The 22,456-nt window shown below is 37.9% G+C and overlaps 1 protein-coding gene and 1 pseudogene across 2 annotated transcripts in view; one reads left to right on the forward strand and one right to left on the reverse strand.

Annotated features, from left to right (window-relative positions):
• Positions 1–22,456, reverse strand: part of LOC136833484 (DNA ligase 1-like) — a 440,466-nt gene that overhangs the window by 61,552 nt on the left and 356,458 nt on the right. The gene's annotated exons all lie outside the window — the stretch shown is intronic.
• LOC136833510 (uncharacterized) lies at positions 6,905–9,969 on the forward strand (annotated as a pseudogene).

A 22,456-nucleotide genomic window follows, 5' to 3' on the forward strand; every position in this document is an offset into this window, starting at 1 on the left:
AATGTATGATACCTTCAGATGATATCATACATTGTATCAGGCCTTATTTATCGTACGCACGGCATTTGTCTAATGAATAGCTGAGTTTGGGCAGCTGTTTCATCACTCATACATGCTTGTTGGTCACGAGTACAATGGCCGTTAATAGCGAAGCCTTGAATTTTGAAAGCGATGGATTCAATAACATTGTAATTACAGAAACAAGAGATTATTTGTCTCAGAACGAATGTCCATTCTCAAGAGGACTTAGAAGCATGGAAGCAAATCTAATTCAGAAGAACAAACACCTGCTTCAACGTCAAGAGGTTGTATGATGTTGGAGAGAGGAAAGCCTTTCACCAGAAATTAATGTGTATTCACAGCGATAAACGACAGAAAGGAATCAAGAAAACCTTTACTGGGTAAGTATTGACGTGGTCCAGTTATGCTTATTAATGAAATTATGATAATGATGGTTAGGGATATCGATCATGCGGTGCAGTTTTGGTTATACTAAAGGATGGATATGGATTCTTTGGAGATAATATGGAGAAAAATGACAAAAATGATTCTTGTTAATATCAGACCTCACATATTGTAGGATGGTTGATTGTGTGTGATGTATGTTGTCGGGAGGAGAGCAGAATTGGCGCCAATGTTTCCCGCGCGTCTGCACCTTACTTGCAGTCACGCCTCTGTACTGACTGGACGTGTAATAAAGCACTGGAGTGTCCCACTGGTTTCCTTCTGCCTCTAACATGGCGCAGTGAGTAGGATGCTGTAAAAGGATAAGGATGTCTACACCAGGGAGACCGTCTTTCACGACAAGGAGGGCACGACGATCCTCCAGGGGTGCCCACAGTACTCCTGTTGGAGTGGCGCCAAGATCACCAGCTCTTCAGCATGTAGTTGCCGAAGGGCGAGATGCGTTGCAAGCCCTTAATGACCGCTTGGCTACAATGGCGAGTGGCTTGTGTCTACAGAGCAGTCCCAGGGCACCAGCCCCACCACTACCAGAGAAGTGTGCTTTGGAAATGTCGTCGGCCTCCTTCAGGACTTGGAAACAGTCCATGACACACCGTGGCTTAGGCTATATAAGCTTCAACCAACGGATGCAGTTCAACACATTAGGCTTCACTGCACCCCAGAGTTGCAACGTACACTGGATGCCAGGTATAGTGACGCACAGTGGGCTAATTTGTCTCCAGAAGGGGCTTTGGATGCTATAGGGGCCATGGTTCTGCGTGCTTCAAACCAGGCCGTGCATTGGGCTGAGTTTTTGTGTATATGCAAGGACGTGAGAGTCAATTCGTGAATATTTTGCAAAGTGCTCTCAAAAAGCCATGGATTGTGGCTTCCAGTGTCAAGCTGTCATAGCGATTTGTCCGAATATATGCTTATTAGGAAGCTTATGGTAGGTCTAAAGGATGAGATATTGAAAAGAGACCTCTATAGGTCGTGTGATTCCATTTGTAGTGTAGATGCCTTAAGGGCAGTGTGTGCGACATATGAGGCAGCCCGCAAAGATGCTTCCATGCCCCAGCATGACACATGGCATCAAGAGCCACGTGCGGCCGATGTGGAGACAGACCCCAGCCCCCCTGAGTGTGCAGCGGTGAAGAGTGGTGAGAGGTCCTCAGTTTCCATTAGTGCTCGTATGTGTGGGAACTGTGGAGTGCAGCATGAGCCAAGGAAGGTCTTGTGCCCGGCGAGAAATAGTGTTTGTCATGGCTGTCAAAAAATTGGCCACTTGAAACGGTTCTGTAGGAGCAAGAAGAAGATGGTGAGTGATGCCCCTGCTTCGTCAGTAACACTGGGAGCAGTCACTGCCGGGGTACAACCCAGTGTGCAGCCTGCTATACAAGTGATAGTGTTCTCATCAGTGCATGGGCCTAGGCCTAAGGGTCACTAGCCTGTACGGGCTGTGGTAGACACGGGGCCCCAAGTGTGTGTTGCAGGCCCCACCTTGCTGTCGACCCTCATTGAAAGACCTGCCCTTTCACAAAACTGCAGGGGCCTACGTGATGTTGCCAATGTTCGATTGGAGTGTATGGGGACTGCCCCTCTTCGCATTCAGTACGGTGCCAGGACAACCATCCAAGAAGTGTATTTCATCAAGTCTGCAAGGTCTTTCTTCCTTTCATTGGCTGCTTGTAAGGACCTTGGCCTTGTGCCCCAGTCCTTTCCCCACCACCTACCAGTGTCAGCGAGCTTCACACTGGAGCATGAGGTCCCCACACCCATTGGGCCATCCCTGCCGAAGCCCTCATCCATGCCCTTTCCACCAGTGGAGGAGAATGTCCCAAAGTTGGAGCAGTGGCTCTTGCGCCATTTTTCATCATCAACTTTCAATACAGAGAGGGAGCCCCTTCCAGTCATGGAGGGCAAGCCGCACCATATTCATCTACTGCCGGGGGCAACCCCCTATGCATGCCACACCCCAGCATCAGTGCCGAAACATTGGGAGTCAGAAGTGAAGAAGCAGTTGGACCAGGACATCAAGAAGGGCATCATTGAGGAGGTACCCACTGGTGAAGCAACAGAATGGTGTGCGAGGATGGTCATTGTTGCCAAAAAGTCAGGTCAACCCCGCCGCACTGTGGACTTTCAACGCCTTAATGCCTCCTGCAGGAGAGAGACACATCACACCCCTGCTCCTTTCAACATGATCTCTGGGGTGCCTTTACATTCCTTCAAGACAGTGGCAGATGCGCATTGGGGCTTCCACCAGGTGGAGTTAGATGAAGAGCCGCAGACTCACAACCTTTATCACACCCTGGGGGCGTTACTGGTACAGAAGAACACCCATGGGACACTGTTCAGCTTCAGATACCTACACCAAGAGGTTTGATGACGCCATCAAGGACATCCCCCAAAAACACAAATGTGTGGACGATACTCTTCTGTATGACAACAGCGTCGAGGAGGCCTTCTGGCACACCTATAATTTCTTGGACACGTGTGCCAAAAAGGGCATAACCCTCAAGCCAGAGAAATTCAGTTTCTGCAGAAGAGAAGTGAACTTCATCGGATTCCAGCTGGGATGGGATTCCTACAGGCCCACAGAGGAGAGTCTAGCTGCCATACAGAGATTCCCTATGCCAGACAACCCCTCTGTCACTGACATCAGGTCATGGTATGGCTTTGTCAACCAGTTGGCACCCTTCCTCGCCACTGCCCGCTGATGGAACCCTTTAGAGACCTCCTGAAGAAGTCTACAAGCAAGAATGTGTACTGGGATAGCAACCTACAAGAGAGATTCTGCCAAGCACAGGAGGCCATATGCAAGCTGGCCAAGGATGGGCTGGTATACTATGACAAATCCCGACCTACAGCGGGCCTAACAGATTGGAGCAGGGATGGAATCGGGTTTGTCATCCTGCAGCAGTACTGTGCTTGTGCCTCGGCTGATGCCCCATTTTACTGCAAGGGTAGGTGGCGTATTGCCTTATGTGGGAGCCGCCATTTGTCGCAGGCTGAAGCTGGGTATGCTGCTGTTGAGGGAGAAGCCTTAGCTGTCACATGGTGTCTCAAGAAGGCTAGGCTACTCCTGTTGGGCTGCCCCAACTTACTGATCATGACTGATCACCGCCCGTTGGTCAAGCTCCTGGGTGATAGAGAGCTGAAGGATATACTAAACCCAAGACTCTTCCGTCTCAAGGAGAAGACCCTACAATACAGGTTCCAAGTAAAATACTTGCCAGGAAAGAGGAATTGCGCTGCTGACTCTTATCACGCTTCCCTGCTCTCCGTTGTGAACCAGATGACAAGGATTCTGAACTTGAAGAGGACATGACTGCTGCCCTTGTCGCTGCTTCGGCCACCGCCCTTGAGCAAGAATGCCTCATGCTGGATGAGGAGAGGGTCAAAGAAGCAGCCTCTAAAGACCCTGTGTACCAGCTGCTGGCAGCTAAAGTTGCAGTAAATGACTGGCGCCCGCAGAAGGCACAGGAGGTGGCCTGCCTACGTCAGTTTTACTCAGTTAGGGACAGGTTATCTATGGTAGGAGACCTGATAGTCTACACTTACGAACAAGGATGCCCACGTCTGCTCATCCCAGAGGAACTTCACCATCAAGTCATTACAGGCCTTCATGCAGGACATCAGGGGTAGACTCCATGCTCCATAGGGCTAGACAATCGGTTTACTGGCCAGGGATGGAAGGCGACCTGCAGAGCCACAGGGATGGATGTGCCTCTTGTGATGTACATGCTCCATCACAACCTGCTGAATCATTATTACTCACACCACCCCCAGAATACCCATTCCAGTCGACAGTGGTGGACATGCTACAGTTGGAGGGCCATATGTACATGGCCTATGCAGACAGGCTCACCGGGTGGCTGGAAGTGGCACACTTCTCACATGGCACAACGTCACCAAGAATTATATCAGTCTTGAGGACATACTTCACAAGATGGGGAGCACCAGAGCTAATCTCGACAGATGGGGGCACAAACCTCATTAGTGAAGAGACCACATCATTCTTCAGAAAATGGGGGTTACGGATGCACGCCTGTCGTCAGCCCATTACCCCCAGTCTAACGGAAGGGCGAAGCAGCAGTCAAGACTGCCAAGAGAATCATCAGGTCTAACATAGGCAAAGGAAGGCAGCCTCGATTGCAACAAGGCATCCCTGGCAATTCTTCAGTACCTCAATACACCCCCTAAGGGGTTTGACAAGTCCCCAGCACAGCTCGCTATCGGCAGGCAGCTCAGAGATGGAGTGCCAACACCCAGACAGCATTACAAGGTGGAGAGACACTGGGATGAGATAATTCAGCGGAGGGAGCTACGAATGGCAGAGTCCCAAGAGGAGACCCCACCACATACTGGTACCAGGAGCTTCTACCCTGGTTGGAGGCTGCAGGGTAAGAGTGCAGGATCCTGTAACCAAAACCTGGGACCGATCTGGGTTGGTAGTGGAGTCTAAGGGCCACCGACAGTATCTCATTAGGCTGGATGGAAGCGGTCGGGTGTCACGTAGAAACAGGAAGCACCTGAAAGTGTTAAAACGGCAGCCCCCAATGTCCTCAGCCATTCCCCCACGCCTGGAACCCGCTCCACCTCGTCCAAAAAGGCGCACAGTGCAACCCTCATGGATGGGCGAGTATGTCATGGGTGATATCGAGCGTTAACCCATGCTTGTGCTTGTGTCACCTTGTGCAGTTACATTTTGTTGTCCCTTATGCTCATTTTATCTTTTGTTTTCAGTAAGCTGAATTGGATAGAAATTCTGTTGTGCAAACATATTTTATGCATGTACTATATATTGTTGCCATGCATGTCCTTGTATGTTGTGACACTCAGTGTTAACCATTACTTTTGTCCTATGGGGATCTTCCTTTTACAGCTTTTTTTGTCTCTATATATGTATTTAATACATATTTACTTATTATTTTCATTTAATATTTTGCCATTCTGCCATGCCATAATCTTAGGGGGGGGATGTAGGATGGTTGATTGTGTGTGATGTATGTTGTCGGGAGGAGAGCGGAATTGGCGCCAATGTTTTCCGCGCAGTTCCACCTTACTTGCAGTCACGCCTCTGTACTGATTGGACGTCTAATAAAGCACTGGAGTGTCCCACTGGTTTCCTTCTGCCTCTAACACATATGATGACCGATTAGGAGGCCTAACTTACTTTCAATGGAAAGATGTCTAGTCCGAGGTGATATGATTGAGTTATTCAAATGTTTCCATAGTATTAATATGGGTTCTGAAAATTAGCAGTCAACATAGAGCTACAAGCAACGATTTCAAATTGGATAAATTTCGATAAAGAAATTATATAGGTAAAAATTGGTAGTGGACATCTGGAAGAGGCTTCCAAATAGTGTAGTCATTTATTTCATAATGTTACGAAATGCCGAATCAGTAGGAATGATAAAATCTAAGAATATATGCGAAACGAGTTACGAAATGTGAAAACCTTAAAAAAATATTGCAGAAATTAAATAAATCTTCTTTTCATTCAATGCATTAAAAGAGACATACACAATAAGATACATGGCGTGATGGTTCAAGAAACTGTCCTCAAAAACATGTGTGCATAATATGAAATTTGTGCCTCTTTTGAAGTGGCAGATATCCATAATTTTTTGGGGTCTCTCAATTCCGCACATGGCGTTCCGAGTTAACTGATCCAACCTGGATTTCGATGAAGCAAGCATAAAGTAACACGAGTTTATGCAAATATTCAGGGGAATGAAAGAAAAAGTAATTTTGAGCAGAAAATGTTCTATAAACATATGCATTTTAAGGCGACTAAGTGAATAAGGCAAGTGGATTGATAGTCTTTTAAATAATTAGGATTCTAAACGGTAATGTCTGTCTGGCTTTACGTATCAATCAGGTAAGTAGTGTAAATGTTGCTGAGTAACATTATTCATTTGTGAATGCTTTGTCCTGCAGCCTCGTCACAGAATTGTTGAACCAGCACTCATGACTGGTTCTGATGAATTCTTAAGATGGAGAAGAACAGATTTTTAAAAATACACTTTACATATTTCATAGGTGTCTAATATTCGAATAAGCAAACCTACCTTTGATATAAGAGATTCAGTTAGGCTTACTTTTTTTATCGGTGTCCAGTGAATACTACTGATAGAGAGGGAAACGGATTCAATGATGCATGCAATTTTTTTTCTTCAAAACCTAAATAATACATATTATTCCGAGGTACTTTATTCACATTGGCCTATCGCTCCATGCTCCTTCTATACGGCACCACCGCTCCTCCCCCCACAGGCGACTCCGACCTCTCGCTACCAACTGGGAGCACAAATGATAACAGTTATTTTAAAATTCCCCTCATAGAAAACTAAGCCTTAAAATGCACATGTTTATAGAACATTTTCTGCTCAAAATTGCTGTTTCTTTTTCTTTGCATTCCCATGTAAAAATAATGTTTTGTCAGGTATTAATGGACGTTAGCTTTCGCATAATAAGCAAAAGTTGCATGAAGAGGGACAAATTGGTCAGCAGTCATCCCTGTTTCATGAAGATACGTACAAGGAGAGCACAATCACTCCACAGAGTCTGCTGAGGCCTTGAGGCAATTGCGAGTGGACCCAATAACCAGAGATGCGTTTTTTAAATATTTTGAACAAGAAATTTCCATGTTTTTACAAGTTTCATGATTTTTTTGCATTTTAAGTCACTATCATTCTAAGTCATTACACATGACAAGCTAGTTCTGGATATTGCATAAGGCTATTTTTTTATATTATATGCTTATATTAGCAAACATCTTTCCTCAATGAAAGTAATTTATCCAGATTTAAAAGGAAACTAAGCTGAACTGCACTACAAAATGTACTACTGCTCATATCATCCTAAACAGTAGTGTCGAATATTATAAAATTTTTTAAAGGTTTCTATCTAGTATCTGTAAAGTTGATGCAGGAGTGATGATCTGACTTTATCGCCGTTTTAAGGCATGACAACCGCACAGACCACAAGGTTTCATTTGCTGAAAATGGGTTTGTGTGAAGATTTGTGTGGACAGGCTAACCATTCTATAAACCCATCCCCTAAATCCACTGACTACATGCGGCAAAACTGGCTGCGGAATGAACATAGTGGCTTAAATGACCTATCAATGATGAACTCGATCAAAAAGTATGCCAAAGATAACCCTGAATTAACAATAGAAACAGAAACATGCGGAGACTCTTTTTCAGTAGTATTGGTGACACCATTTATGAAACGAATCCACAGAGAATTAGGGGAAGCTTCTGAAGTTGTTTTCGTTGATGCTACTGGATGCGTCGACAAGCTGAACGAACACCGCAATAGCAGCCTACTGTACTGTACTGTTTCTTTGTGCTGGGGGGCCAGCTGGCGCAGCACCTCTGGCAGTGTTATTTACATCATCGCAAGACGAAGCTACTGTAGTCTTAAGAGAGGTGAGTTTAGTTTATATTGTATTTTGAATTACTAGTATTTAAGACATATCCATGTGCATAAACTGGAATTAAACTCGAAAAAGGAAATATCATCAGAAGGAGGCAGTGCTATATATGCAGAAACAAACAAAATGAGGCAAGAATGTTATTATCTGTTATTAGTTAATGGGGCAGGGGACAGGGGGTAAGGTTGAAAAAATAATTCCTATTCCTAATGTGTGTGTTTCACAGGTTTCACGGTGGTCAAAAGTGCAGTTGGTGAAGGTGCTTTCTCTGGAAACAGAACACCACAGGCTTTCATGACAGACAACTGTGATCCCGAAAGAAAGGCGCTAGCAGCAGCTAGTTGTTTCTTTGTATCTTTCACTTGCTGCAGCAGGTGTGGCCACCGGTGGCTTCTGTCTGGATTCTAAACATGGCATCAAGAAGGAAAATGGCCAAGAGCTCATGGCTGTGGCCAAGAAGCCCGTGTATGCTGAATCTCAAGAGTTTGTGCGAATTTGGAATGAATTCCAAACAAGCCCTCTTGCAGAGACACATCCCAGCTTTACAATGTATTATCATTAATCAGCACCGTATATTGTTAGAATACTGCAGTATAACGAGTTTTCTTATCTTAGTATTCGGACAGTTTTTCAGTGAATTATGGCAAAGTTCTTCAACAAATTACCAGTATTTATAACTATTTCCTCAATTTAGTCTTTTTCTTACACGCTTCTTTTTTTATGTTCCATCCTTTCTTGTCTGTCAGTCAATTTAGTGGTTTGTATTTCTTTCAGGTACCTCCATTTGTTAGTAGACAGGAAAGAGGAATGGGGACTAATCTTCCGAGCTGGTGCACTGTTGAGGGGCATCACACCAATAATTTCTGTGAATCTACAATGTGTATAATGAAGGATATTGTCCTCAACAGGTAAATGTTATATAACTAACTCAAATGCTTTGTACTGCGCTACAAATTTCCATATTGTGCTAAACATAAACAGTACTTTGGCTAGTAAGACGGTTGTGACACCATGAACTTAGATAATGGTGCACCATATATAAATCTGACTGTTTTAATTAGTTTTTTATATAAATATGATGAAATTAAAACAGCTGTACTGTAAATACTTGTAACAGGAGAAAATGTTGTATTATTTCCTCTAATGTCACACTTGTATAAGTGACTTCACGATTATCCTTTACCTCTTTTACCTGCCCTTCTAGTGTGTGGTCAGGTCATGATTATCGTTTCTTTTCCACTCCATTCCTGTCAGGATATTTTACCTGAAATTATTTTCCCCCTAGCTAGGAGAAATAGTAAATAATATTAAGGCATTGCCATTTCCCTAAATTCCCGACTGATTCTTTCTTTCTATGCTATTTTTCAGGTGCAAAGCTTACAACACTTCACAGTTAGTTGTCTTTATGGCAGAAATTTTTTATGCTTATATGAAGCAGAGGCTGGTGGAAGTGGCATTTTACAGACGGCGTGTCAAAAATATAGGCACATTCAGCAAGATACCTGCCGAAAAGGTGATGCACCTAGGAGGCGCGAAATACCAAGTGGAAAGTCAGACAGAGGCAGAGAAGCATTAGCCTATTCTGTGGCTCTGAATGTTGGCATGTGCACGTGCATTGCTGGGGAGACTGGAGCTGCTTGCAAACACCAAGTTGCAGCTGCAGAAAAAAAAATTTGTCAATGGTTCCTCAAATGTTCCCATTGACCACACCCAATAGAAGATGGTTAGTAGGAGTAGCTCTCGGCCCAGAAAAAGTTCCTGGCGAAAATTTCTTTGAAAGTTTGCTGGAGACTGAAATAATTAGTTCACCAGTGAATGTAAGTAATGAGGGTAAAGATAATAGTAACAGAGACATAAGAACAGAATTAAGCAGCACGTCAGCAAAAACCAGCAACGAAAGTTTAGATACTGAGGACGGACATGCATGCAATATTGAGGATCCGCAGCGGTTCCTTTATGCTGAAACTCCGTTGAGGACTCCACTATTGGATACGAGTCCTGTTGCAAAAACTTTAGCGCAAGTCGAGGCTAGCATCCGTCAAAACCACCAATCAACTAAATATCTTGCTCCATAGCATCGGTTCGGAGCTGAAAAAAAGGTACAGGCCGTGGAAAAATACCTTGTCAGCCCAACCTCCATTTCTAGAAGAGGACCTGACAGACCAAGAGGTGTAGCTCCCATTGGTAAAGGACGACAGCCAAGTGCTGTCAAGGGGAAGACCAAACCCCGACGTAACCTGGCCCTGAATGTTAGCGAAAATGTGGCAAATGCTAAGTCGCATGGATCAAACCATTAAATAAAAATATATGAGAACTTTGTTGTTTATATTCCTTTCCTTCTGTACTGTACTACTTTTGTTGGGTTAAATTAGATCTTTTTCTGCTTAGGAATCTACGTACATTGCTGTAATCCACAATGCTGAACCCTGTGAAATATATATATATATATATATTTATATATATATATATATATATATATATATATATATATATATATATATATATATATATATATATATATATATATATATATATATATATATATATACATATATATATGCAACAGACGAATTCCGAGGTAAGTGGAATCGAATAAGGAACAGGTAGACCAGTACTTGGGTAAAAATAATTTATTACAACTAGTTTCGGGGTCTTACATACCCCATCATCAGGCATCTAAAATATATAATAAATAAACATAATAAAAAATGCACTCGCTAAAATAAAATTAAACATCAGAACTAATTACCAAGAATTAAAGTTGGACAGTACCGTTAACTTACAAAAGCAAGAGCCAAGAGAAGAATAAAAGGCAAATACAAAGATAGTTATAAACGATAGACACAGAATTAAAAACAAAGTAACTCAGCTGACCGTTTATTATTACAGAGTGATGGTTTTTCTCTGATTGTATACAAAGTTTCTATTGTGGTTAGCTCCGCATCACTACACCTACTGGCTAGTATAGAAAAAGATTCCATACTCAGAGGATGGTCATGATGATGGGAATGGTCACGAATGGCACTAAATGCTTGTTTGTTGAGTGGCCTGTTTATTCTAATTTTTTCAATTTTGTTTATTTATTATATATTTTAGATGCCTGATGATGGGGCATGTAAGAGCCCGAAACTAGTTGCAATAAATAATGTTTACCCAAGTACTTGTCTACCTGTTTTATATATATATATATATATATAAATATATATATATATATATATATATATATATATATATATATATATATATATATATATATATATATATATACATATATATATATATATATATATGAATGCTTTTCTCTCAGCTAATAAACCATGAAAAGAATGGTGCAATATGCTCTTCGTTAGAAAAAAAATTATGGATGTTGGATATTATTTCCTTAGCGATGCACTATACTTTGATGTAAAATGCGAGAGTATGATAGTATTTTTCTCATAGTACAGTATTTCTCATAAGAAGCCCGTAAGAAATCCACGCTGAATCCTAAATAGGTGAGCTCTCTAGATATAGATATATATATCTATCTATTTCTGGGTTTTTCTCTACAAATAAATGGAGAAAAAGTAGGCTAAGCTGCTTGAAGCTTTCCATTGCAAATTTAGTTTTTACATTTTGAGCATTAAGGTAGTGGATGAATGGTGCAGTATACTCTTCTTTTTAAAATATCTTGTAAATATCATATACGAAATGTTTTTAAAGGATTAAATACCTAAGGCCTGCTCGGCAACCTTTTGTGTTTGTAAAATCTCATACGTATCGTAGCAGGTAACAGGATTTCCCACAGGCAATCCCTCAATTTCTTTTAAGTACATAATTATGATTGAAGATGAAATAGTTGTCTTGTGTTACCAAGCTTGCACAATGTGCAAAATCATATTTCAATAGAATTGTAAACGCATTCATTCCCATTATTTTCATGGCTTCCTTCATCAAGATATTAGTATAGAGAGGATAAGCTGGCCGCTAACTCCACCCACCGTAGGTGACGTCACTACGAGGGCGAGCTCTGTGATTGGCTGGAAATTTTCGGGTGCAATACCAGTACACATTTCGGGAATTTGCGGCCGGGCAGGCCATACGGCCTGGGGCTATGGCTGTGACGTAATAGAAGTGACGTATAGAGCGTTCGGACGAAGTGAAAATGGCTTCATTTTATACGCCACCCATTAGGAGAAAAGACTCCGTTGGTTTAATTTTTTCGGGTAAACCGAGCTTGAATGATGTTGATGATGTAATTTTTGAAAAGCTGAGAATTGATATTGAAGATTTGATTGGTGTTCAAGAAATGCGAGGCACTAAAGTGATCTTGAAGTTCCAGAATCAATGTGTATATGAAACTTTTCTAAACAATTATGATGAAAAAGTCATTTGTTTACCTAATGGTCTGGAGGTGAAAGTAGTTAATTTCAGCAGTGTCTTTATATTTGTCTCAATAAGGTACGCTCCATTTGATAATGCAGAACAGTGTGTTGAGTGATGTATTAAGCTCGTACGGGAAAGTTATTGGGATACGTGATAATACTACCTCACTCGGTAGACGTAAACGACTGTTGAACAGAATACGAACAGCTAAAATGGAAATTAAGAAAAACATTCCATCGGCGCTTTTCATAGGGGGACATAATATTTCTTTCATGTATAACGGACAGAAAAAGACATGTCTCAAATGTGGCAGTGAGAATCATTTTGCTGTAGATTGCTCCTTGAACAGAATAGTGAATATTTTTGAGCATGAGAAGGATTTTCCAAGTCTGCCGAATCTACGAGGGAACGAAACACACGAGAACGAAACACAAGTAAGAGTCACTAGGTGAAGATACGCCAAATGGCAAAAATGTTTATCATATCAAGAGTGCAATAATGGAAAATGGCAACAACGAGCCAAGTGTTTTAACAGAAAGGAAGAATATTGAGCTTGAGGATAGTAAAAAAACTCAAAGAATGTGAGGATAAGGATTCAAATGTGGAGGAGGTGGTGATATCTATCGATGAGGAGGTACATAGTGGACCAAGTTGGGAAGCCTCTGAATTGGTGATTATACCACAAGAAACTACACCTGTTGAAGGCAACACTGTTATCACGACGAATGCTGACATTAATCAAGAGGACAGAAAGATAAATCTGAAACCGGGACACGAAATTGGTCAAGGACGAGAAGGAGGAGGACAAACTGATGCAGAATATATTGACGAAGGATTAATGGAGACTGATGGAAATTTGGAAAGTGCGTCTGGAAGCGGAAAATGGAAAATTCAAATGGAAAATGACGTCAAGATGAGAATCTCAAAGAAGAAAATAGGAACCCAAAAATATTCAAGATCTGAAGACAATAGTGATGTGGAAAATTGGAAAAATTTCAAAATCAGAAAAAAAAACAGTTGGAATCAACAGTTTTACACCCTGGTCCTCAATTGGTTGCTGGAAGATGGATTAAATGACGTCCAGGTAAACAAATGAACCACACAAACCAAACCAAAACATTAAAATATAGACTGTTTGAACATACAGCAACATAATGAACAGCACACTAACAAGGAAAAACAAATTATTATGCATGTTTTGTTAAAAAAACTGTAATAATCTTAAAGGACAGACCAGTTTGCTATAAATCAAGACTCAAAAAAACTATCTTCAAAACAAGAAAAATGGATATTCCACAGGACAGATAGCGCCGTAAACAAACTAAAATATCCTCTTTAAATCAATGAAATACCAGTTGTGACAATATTTCGCACTCTTCTGGTCAGATAAAAAGAAAGAACGAGAAGAATTTTTAGCAACAAAATCTTATATTATTTTCGTAAAAATGTTGGAAATGCTAGTTTAAAAACAAATTTTTATTTACATCCAGAGATATTTCTCCCCCGGGGAAAGATAATTTACTGTCAAAATCATTGCAGACCTCTTAAAAATCGGATTAAAAGATGTAACGGATGCTCACCAGTAAAGGTTCTAAATATACCTTCATTAGAAAAAATCATGGGTCTCAGAATCATTCTCTCTTCTAAGCAACATTCATAATGTGATCTTCTCCTCCAGTGTCTCTCAGATTATACCTTCTTTTTCAGACTATTACCACTCTGATCATAGTATTTCATCCACAATCAGGATCTATACCCTCTAACTCGTTCCCAAATTTTGGAACCTCCCCCAATTCTTCTGGAGACTAAAGGAGTTGAATTTTTTGGATTGACATTTCCAATTCTTAAAAAAATAGTTTTAAAAATATAATTGCTTTCAATGGGAATTTGTTAAATATTAATGTAAACGGTTTTTCTTAAAGTTCAACTTTCGTATCAAATCCAAAAATTCACTTAAATTTATTGCAGTTCATTAAAATATTTATATCAAACTTATGTAATGCTAGGAATGATTTTATCCATACCATCCCATTCATCCGTAAAATAAACTGTCTCATTTCCACTTTGCACTGAAGGAATTAAAATGACACAAATTAAACGACCATTGGAAGGGAAAAATTGTTCTTCCCTTTCTTACGTTTGGGAGGGACCAAACTCTATCAAAACAAATTGCTGATCCTCATGCAACAACCCCTAAAAGTGGAAACATGCATCATACAAAGGCTGTTCTTGTTTCCTGGAGGATCCATTTTGAATGTATGAATTCAGTTGAAGGAAATCGCAAGAACAATCATATCTTTCGAAATCAAACATACAGGTAGATACATGCCCTTCCACTTTAGGGACACAATTTGATCAAGGTCTGGAAATCATTGAATAAAATAATGGGAAATCACCTGAAAGTGATGGATTAACATAGAGTTTTATAAAAGATTTTGGTATATTATCAAAAACGATTTTTAGTAATAAAATGTATGTTGCAAAGGAAGAAATTTATCGGAATCTTTCAAAATTTACCAAATGTAAAACTATGTGCCCAAAAGTGGAAACACGAACTGATTAAAACCCAGACCAACTCATTCTGTTCAATGTTGATTATAAAATCTAAAACAATGGCAAATCGGTTGAAACTTGACCTTCCCCTTTGTAAAAATCATATCCCTAACCTGAACAATATTGTTGTTCCCTTACAAACCCATCATTAATTCACTGCAATAATACAATAACTTGACATAACTCCTACTATTACACTATCGGCCAAAATCATTTGGGCAGGGATGTTAAACTTGGACTGCATCCCTAAAGCTTTTGACTCTGGCACTCTCTCATCTTTTAGAATAATATTATGGAAAACTTTGCTCTCTTTTTATAACCCTGTCAAGCTTATAATCTTAAAAATATTATATAAAATTCTCCCCAAGTCAACCTTTCATTGTCCATGGACTATTTTCTCCTTCCCTTTAATTAAGAAATTCTCTAACTCCATCTGTCCACTATCAACAACTGTATGTCACTTTTACAAGAACCATTCTATCCCATCATTAAAAACCAATAAAAAAATTGTCTCCAGCCTACAAGCAAACAATGACAAAATTAAAGTTCAGGGATTTTGCTCATGATCAAATTAATTTTTCCTCTTATTCATTAACAGAGATTCACTATGAAATAAAAAAATTTGCTCAACTAGTCTAGCTTTCACCTTAAATACTCAAAATCCTGGCATCTTAGGAATAAGGTGAATACATATCAAGTAAAAACAGTCAAATTGACTTGTTTCTGGATTGTCTCTTTTACATTTCCCCCATACTTAATTCACAAAACCTTTGAAATAAATCTGGTCAGATATCCCTAAAAAAAACTCATTATACTTTTAACATGTTACCTGTACAAGATATTCTAACTTCTTTCTCACTTTCACTCTCAATGATCAACTCTTTGATATTGTCCAAAAATACCCTCTTGAGGATAAAAAGAGTCAATCTTCTGTAACTTGTTTAAAAAGTATAATTAAACTCTTCTTCCCCCTCTTTAACCACTTTTATTGTTCAGGATTAGATGGTATGATGGAATTAGATAATTTATCAGAAATAGCCTTTTTTCCTGCCTTTTACTTCTTTACCCTTAGATTACCAGTTTCCTTTCCCTTTCCCTTCTTAAATTTTTTCCAAATATAAATAACAGGGAAATCTATTCAATCATTTGGAGAAAGAAATTCCAGTTTCCTTAAAATAATTATTCCCACGTTTCTTGGAAAAATATTTGGAGAAATATCACTTTAGTCAATTCATTCCATAGAGGAAAGGGAATTTGTGTTCAGGTATTTCTTTGAGTCTCTTGCCCCAACAAAACAAAGGTTCCAGATGAACCTGAAGTCCAACAGCCCCTTCTCCAAAAAAACACCAATTGAAACAGAGTATCAAATCATTTCTTTTACTTTTCATCAGAAAAGAAAAATTTTTATAAATTGGTTTAATTCCATTCTTCTGAAATCTTAAACTCCCCTTTCATTTCTTCTTTTGCAAACTAGCATTCATCTCCTCCAACTGAAATCAAACGTTGATTCTCACCCCTCAGCCATTTTATTGATCACCAACCTCATTTGTTCCTCTTCCATCCTGTTCTTCAGTCACACAACCAGCCACCAAAATCATAATTGATTTTTGAATAAGCTAGAATCACAAAGGACGCCATATTAAATGTAGATATACAAGCAAAACATGTAAAAAAAACATTTTTTAAATTATAAGTTTTGATTTTGGTATTATTTTGCTGGAAGATGTTGTTTAAAGTTTATATTTATATTTTGTATTACAGAACCACACAAACCAAACCAAAACAGAAAAACAACGATTCTTATACATACAGCAAAAAAACAGCACACTAACAAGGGTAACAATTGTTTGCATCAGCACAAAAAACTTCCAAATTAGTTTTTTTAACGTTAGCACTTAGATTTAACTCAAGACTTAAAAAGAATAATTTGAAAACCGAAAAATCCTTGCACATATTCCACAGACAGACAGCGTCTTAAAAAAATAAATTTTTTTTTTTTAACGACTTTGAGGATCCCTCTTCCAACAACTTAAATTTTTTTCTTTGCAATTTCTCTTCTCTCTCTCTCTCTCTCTCTTCTCTCTTTCATCTTTCAAATCTCTCAAAACGTTGGGAAATGCTAAATAAAAACATTTTTATTCATCCCTCTATAGTGATGATTTAAAATTTATAATCCGCTTGTTTCTTTTTCAGAAAAGGGAAAAGTTGGAATCTTCTAGTTTTACACCTTCAATCTCTCAATTTTGTTTAAATGTGAATGGATTAAATCACGTAGGTAAACAAATGATAGTTGTTATCCTTGTCTAGGTATTATGATATAGATGTTTGGTTATTGCAGGAACATAATGTGAAGGATTTAAAAGCCCTGAGTTTCTGGCCAAGGCCAAATTATTATGATGTTTTTTTAAAACGTGAGGCTAATAATCTTAAAGGGGTGGTGCCCTCTTGTGCAGTTTGTATAAATAAGTTTAAATCATTATCTGTCATAAGGCCCAAATGGATCCTGATCGGACAGATAAGGCCGGAGAAGCTAAAATATCCTGTTTAAATCATGAAATACCAGTTGTGGAATATTTACGCACCTTCTGGTACAGATAAAAAGAAAGAACGAGAAGAATTTTTTTAGCAACAAAATCTTATATTATTTTCGTAAAAATGTTGAACGTTTGTAGTTTTGAGGGGGATTTGTTTTTAAATTGTTACATCTAACAGAGATGTTAATAGGGAAAGATAATTTACTTCAAAATCATTGCAGACCTTCATAAAAATGTAGGATTAAAAGATGATAACATGCACTACTAAAGGCATTCCAAAATATACCTACATTATAAAAAGTTGGGTCTAGGATTAGATCGCCTGTATATTGTAAACAGCTACTCCATAATGTTTTTTGATAAGTTCCTCAAGCAGTGCCTGGGAAAAGTAAGTATAAGTTAGTTTTAAATAGACCCTGTTAAATTTCATTTGATCATTTATGGTCATTGCTCTTTCAGGATAGGCGATGTGCAAAGGGGAAAGGATTTTGGAAATTGAATGCGTCTTTACTGGAGACAGGAAGACCTGAGTTTGAATTTTTTTTTGAATGTTTTTGGAGACATTTAAAACTTAAAAGATAGTTTTAAAAATATAATTGAATGGTGGAATTTGCTAAACAGAATGTAAAAAGTTTTTCATTAAAGCAATTGCAACGAGGTTATCAAATGAAAAATATGGCTTAAATTTTTTGATTATCGATTAAAATATTTATACTTATGTAATGCTAGGAATGATAAATCTTGATGAAACCCTTTTTTATGATTTTTTTTTTTAAAATAAACTGACCCAAAAGAACTTTGTTGAATTTTTTAAAATTAAGCAAAATTAATTTCAAGTGGAAGGGGAAAAATTGTCATACATCATACTTACTTGGGACAAATAAAAGTATTTTAAAGGCAATTACAATTTTTGCTATTCAAAAAGAAGCTTTAAAAAGGTAAAAGTGAAATCTGCTAATTTTTACAAAGGCTGTTCTCCTGTTTCATAAAGGATCATTTTAAAGTAATGTATTGACATATTTTCTATTAAAAAATCATTCTTTCAACTTAACAAACGTTCAAGTATCTAGTATATCTAAAATCTTTAAAAAGTTTATAATTTGAAGAGGATCAATTTCTTTTTGAACTCACCCATAAGAATACAAGTAATCGCCAATTAAAACTAATGGGAATCATTGAATAAAACTTTGTTGTTTTACAATTAAAATCACCATTAAAATTGATGGATTAACTGTAGTTTTTCTCAAGATTACATATATTATCAAAACGATTTTTAAAGGTAGTAAAAATATGTTTAAATAAACATGAATTTAAAAATACAAAATTTTGAATAATAAAACGATGTCCATCTGTGGAAATTTGGAACTGATTGAAAATCTGAGACCAATCAATCTGTTCAATGTTGATTCTAAAATTCTAGCAAAAACAATGGCTCAGTTGAAACTATCTTACAAAAATTCTCTCTCTGAACAATATGTCTGGTGTTCCAAACATTCTTATAAATGCAATTTTCCAGTTGAACAAGAGACATAATAAATTATGGTAAGGAAAATCATTTGAATACAGGATGTTAAACTTTTACTGTTAACAAAGAAATTTTTACAAGGGAAACACCTTTCTAATTGCCTCTTTAGAATAGTATGGACTAAAGTTTGGATTCTTTTTAAAAATTTATTACATGGTTAAAAATACAATAATAAGATTGTAAAAGTATGATATTTGTGAAGCTCTTTTAAAACAGGCATAAAATAGAAGAAGGCCTTGTGTTAAACATCAGGTTGTCCACTATCTTGTTAAACTGTGTTGTTCATTTTCCAAGAACCATTGTACTTTTCATGCCAAAAAAACCAATAAAAAAAATTGGCTAAGGCCTCTCGTTTAGATAAACAATGACAAAATTAAATACTTTTGAGGTATGCTGATGATACAACAGTAATCTTTGGGTTAAGACGATGATTCATTAATTTGATATTCACTGATCTTGAAATTCTGAAAATTTTGAAGCAGCAAGTTTCTTCATAATTTTAAATAAATTCAAAAATCTGGCATCTTAGAATAGGTGATTACCCGTCAGAAGAGACAGTTTATTTTCCCAAAGCAATTCTATAATTTTTGTTTTATCGATGTTTAGTTATCCTCCTGTCAAAAGCCTTTTTGACTTTTCTATCTCTTTATAGAGCCAAGTTGCAGAGATTTCTCGTGATGAAAAATACACTACATCTCTTATCAAAACAGTCGATAATTGACCTTCCATTTTTATTACAATACTGCTCTGATGGAATAATCTTTTCATTACCAATTTTACAATTAGCTAAAATTATAAGGGTTCTTGAAATATTTTATAAACAAAAGCATGGATATGGGCATCCCAGTGTCTAACAGACCTAGTTTATTTCAAACTTTTGTATAAGCTAATTACTTCACTGATGCATAAATAGCTATGACTGTTTTTAGATAACACCTTTAACCATTTGATAAAGAAGGAAGATCCAAAGCAATTCATAATGTAAACACCATAAAAACTGTATTCCGTTCTTTCAAAAGCCTTTGACCTGTTTTTGATGGTTTACTAGTGCCAGAGTTTCTACCGGAATCGGATGAATAATACAAGGAATCCTTATAATTATTAGAGTCGATAATTGACCTTCCATTTACACCACAATTGCTTTTGATAAAAATAATTTATTGGTCGTCAATTTCACTCATTCGCTAAAATTTTTGCACATATTTTATAATCTGACGTTAAGAATGAGATGGGCCAACCATGACGTCACGAGTTCTATCCCTCCCTTTTTATAAGAAAGGACTTCATGTTGATTTTTTCAAGCAAACCTGACAATGAAACAATTTGTAAGAGTAATTTTGAGATTCTTGGAATTGTAAAACGGCAGTGATTGATAGTTCTTTTTCAAAGTTTTTTGATGGTTTACTAGTGAATAGGTTTATCGGAATGAAATTCACTCGGAACGTTATAAATGTAAAAAGTTTATAGTTGTGTTTACGATGAAACTTAGTTGCTTTTGATCGGATTTAAAGTGAAATCAGTCGTCGTTATAATGAAAAGTTCACCAGTGAATACGATGAGAAGGAACTTCAGATCGGCAATGGGATTACTGTGAAAATAGTGAACATGGGAGCAAGCTACTCCTTTGTATCAATCAGATACGCACCTTTTGACATGGACAACCAGATGATAGAATCCGTACTTGAAGGATATGGAAAGGTAATATGGATAAGGAATAACCAACACACGCTAGGAAAAGGAAACGGTTTATTGAATGGGATAAGAACAGCAAAGATGGAAATCAAGAATAACATTCCATCGTCTATTAGGATAGCAGGACATTCGGTGTCCTTCATGTACAGCGGACAGAGCAGAACCTGCTATAAATGTGGAAGTGAAGATCATCTAGTGGAAAACTGTGTTACTGGGAAGACATTAAGGAAGGAATTGACGGATAAGGAAACGCACTTCCCAGAAACAGGAAAATGGAACAGAAAAGCGAAGGGGAACCCAGGATTTAGCGTAAAGGATCAAACTCAAGATTGCACTGGTGATAAATGAAAAACATTTAAAACTGAACCAAGATAAAGAAATTCAAAATGCTGAAGACAACACAGATGCTAACTCAAAATATTTAATAGATAAAGACAATGTCTCGGGTGACACAGATAATGATGATGAGTTAGAACGCGTAAGCATTGCAATGCCAGCTAATTCTACGCATATAAATGAATCCGATAATGAAGACATGCAATAAATGATTCCGATAATGAAGACGTAACTGTATCTGAATATGGGATACAAAACAACATTTGTAAAGAAGTCTGAAAAAGAAACCGAAAAGAAGTCTGATAAAATGGAAATAGAAACAATAGTGGAGATTCATCGTGAGTGGAATGATACGGAACTGTCAAGTATGGAAGCAGAAGCAGTAGGAAAACCAGTCATGAGGAGGAAGTGATCAGGAATAATTTCGACGAAAATATGGCAACTGAATACAACGATATAGCAGAAGACATGTTGACCGATGAGAGCCTGGAAAGGGAAATGATGAACGAAGCTGATGACGTTGAGAAGCGGATTGAGGAATTTAGTCACAAAGAACAAAGTGAAGATAGGAACACTGAAAAGTGGAAAGTACATGTGGAAAATAATGGGAAAATGGTTATATCAAAAAGTAAAGACAGTAATGACAAGATGCACAGAAATGATGAGAGAAATTTGAAGGATGATCGTGAAAGAAAACGACGAAAGGTGAATAGTAAAAATACAAGTTCGTAATGGATAAGTGGGTGGTTAACCTCTTTATAATCATGGCGCTGACGGTAGCCACCTTAAACGTAAATGGACTTAATGTAGTTAACAAACAGATGTGCGTTGACTCTCTCATGAGATTTCACAGAATTGATGTATTGATGTTGCAGGAGCATATTATTAAAAATGTCAAAGACTTGATTTACCAATCTAATGATTATGATGTCTTTATTAACTGTTGTACTAATTTGAAAGGTGGAACTGCGATATATATTAGAAAGTGTCCTAGCATTAAGGTCTTGAATCAGGAAATGGATGGAGAGGGGCAAGTAATTAGTATTAAGATTGAGTTTAATGGTATCATCATTCCTCTGCTGAACTTGTACGCTCCATCAGGAACAAACAAAATACCAGAACGAGAAGAATTCTTTCGAAATAAATTGTTATTTTATTTAAGGAATAACAGTGAAAACTTAATATTAGGTGGAGATTTTAACTGTGTGACCTCTCTTCGAGACAGTAGTTCAGAAAATGTTCATTTACAGTCAAAAGCTCTAAGGAACTTGATAAAGCAAGTAGGATTGAAAGACATAACCATAGGTTGTCACAAGTTACCTGAATATACTTTTGTTAAAAATAACTACGGGTCAAGATTAGACAGAGTATATGTTAAAAGGCTATTTAACCATATAAAGTCATGGGAAACAATACCTATCAGCTGCTCAGATCACAGCATGGTGTTAGTTAAATTTAATGTACAAAATGTAAAATTTGGTAGAGGTTTTTGGAGGCTTAACACAAAAGTTTTGGGTTTTAAAGAAACTGAGGAGAATTTCAGTGTAGTTTGGAGTC

The sequence above is a fragment of the Macrobrachium rosenbergii genome, chromosome 51 (genome assembly GCF_040412425.1).
Source record: "Macrobrachium rosenbergii isolate ZJJX-2024 chromosome 51, ASM4041242v1, whole genome shotgun sequence".
Taxonomy (NCBI): Eukaryota; Metazoa; Arthropoda; class Malacostraca; order Decapoda; family Palaemonidae; genus Macrobrachium; species Macrobrachium rosenbergii.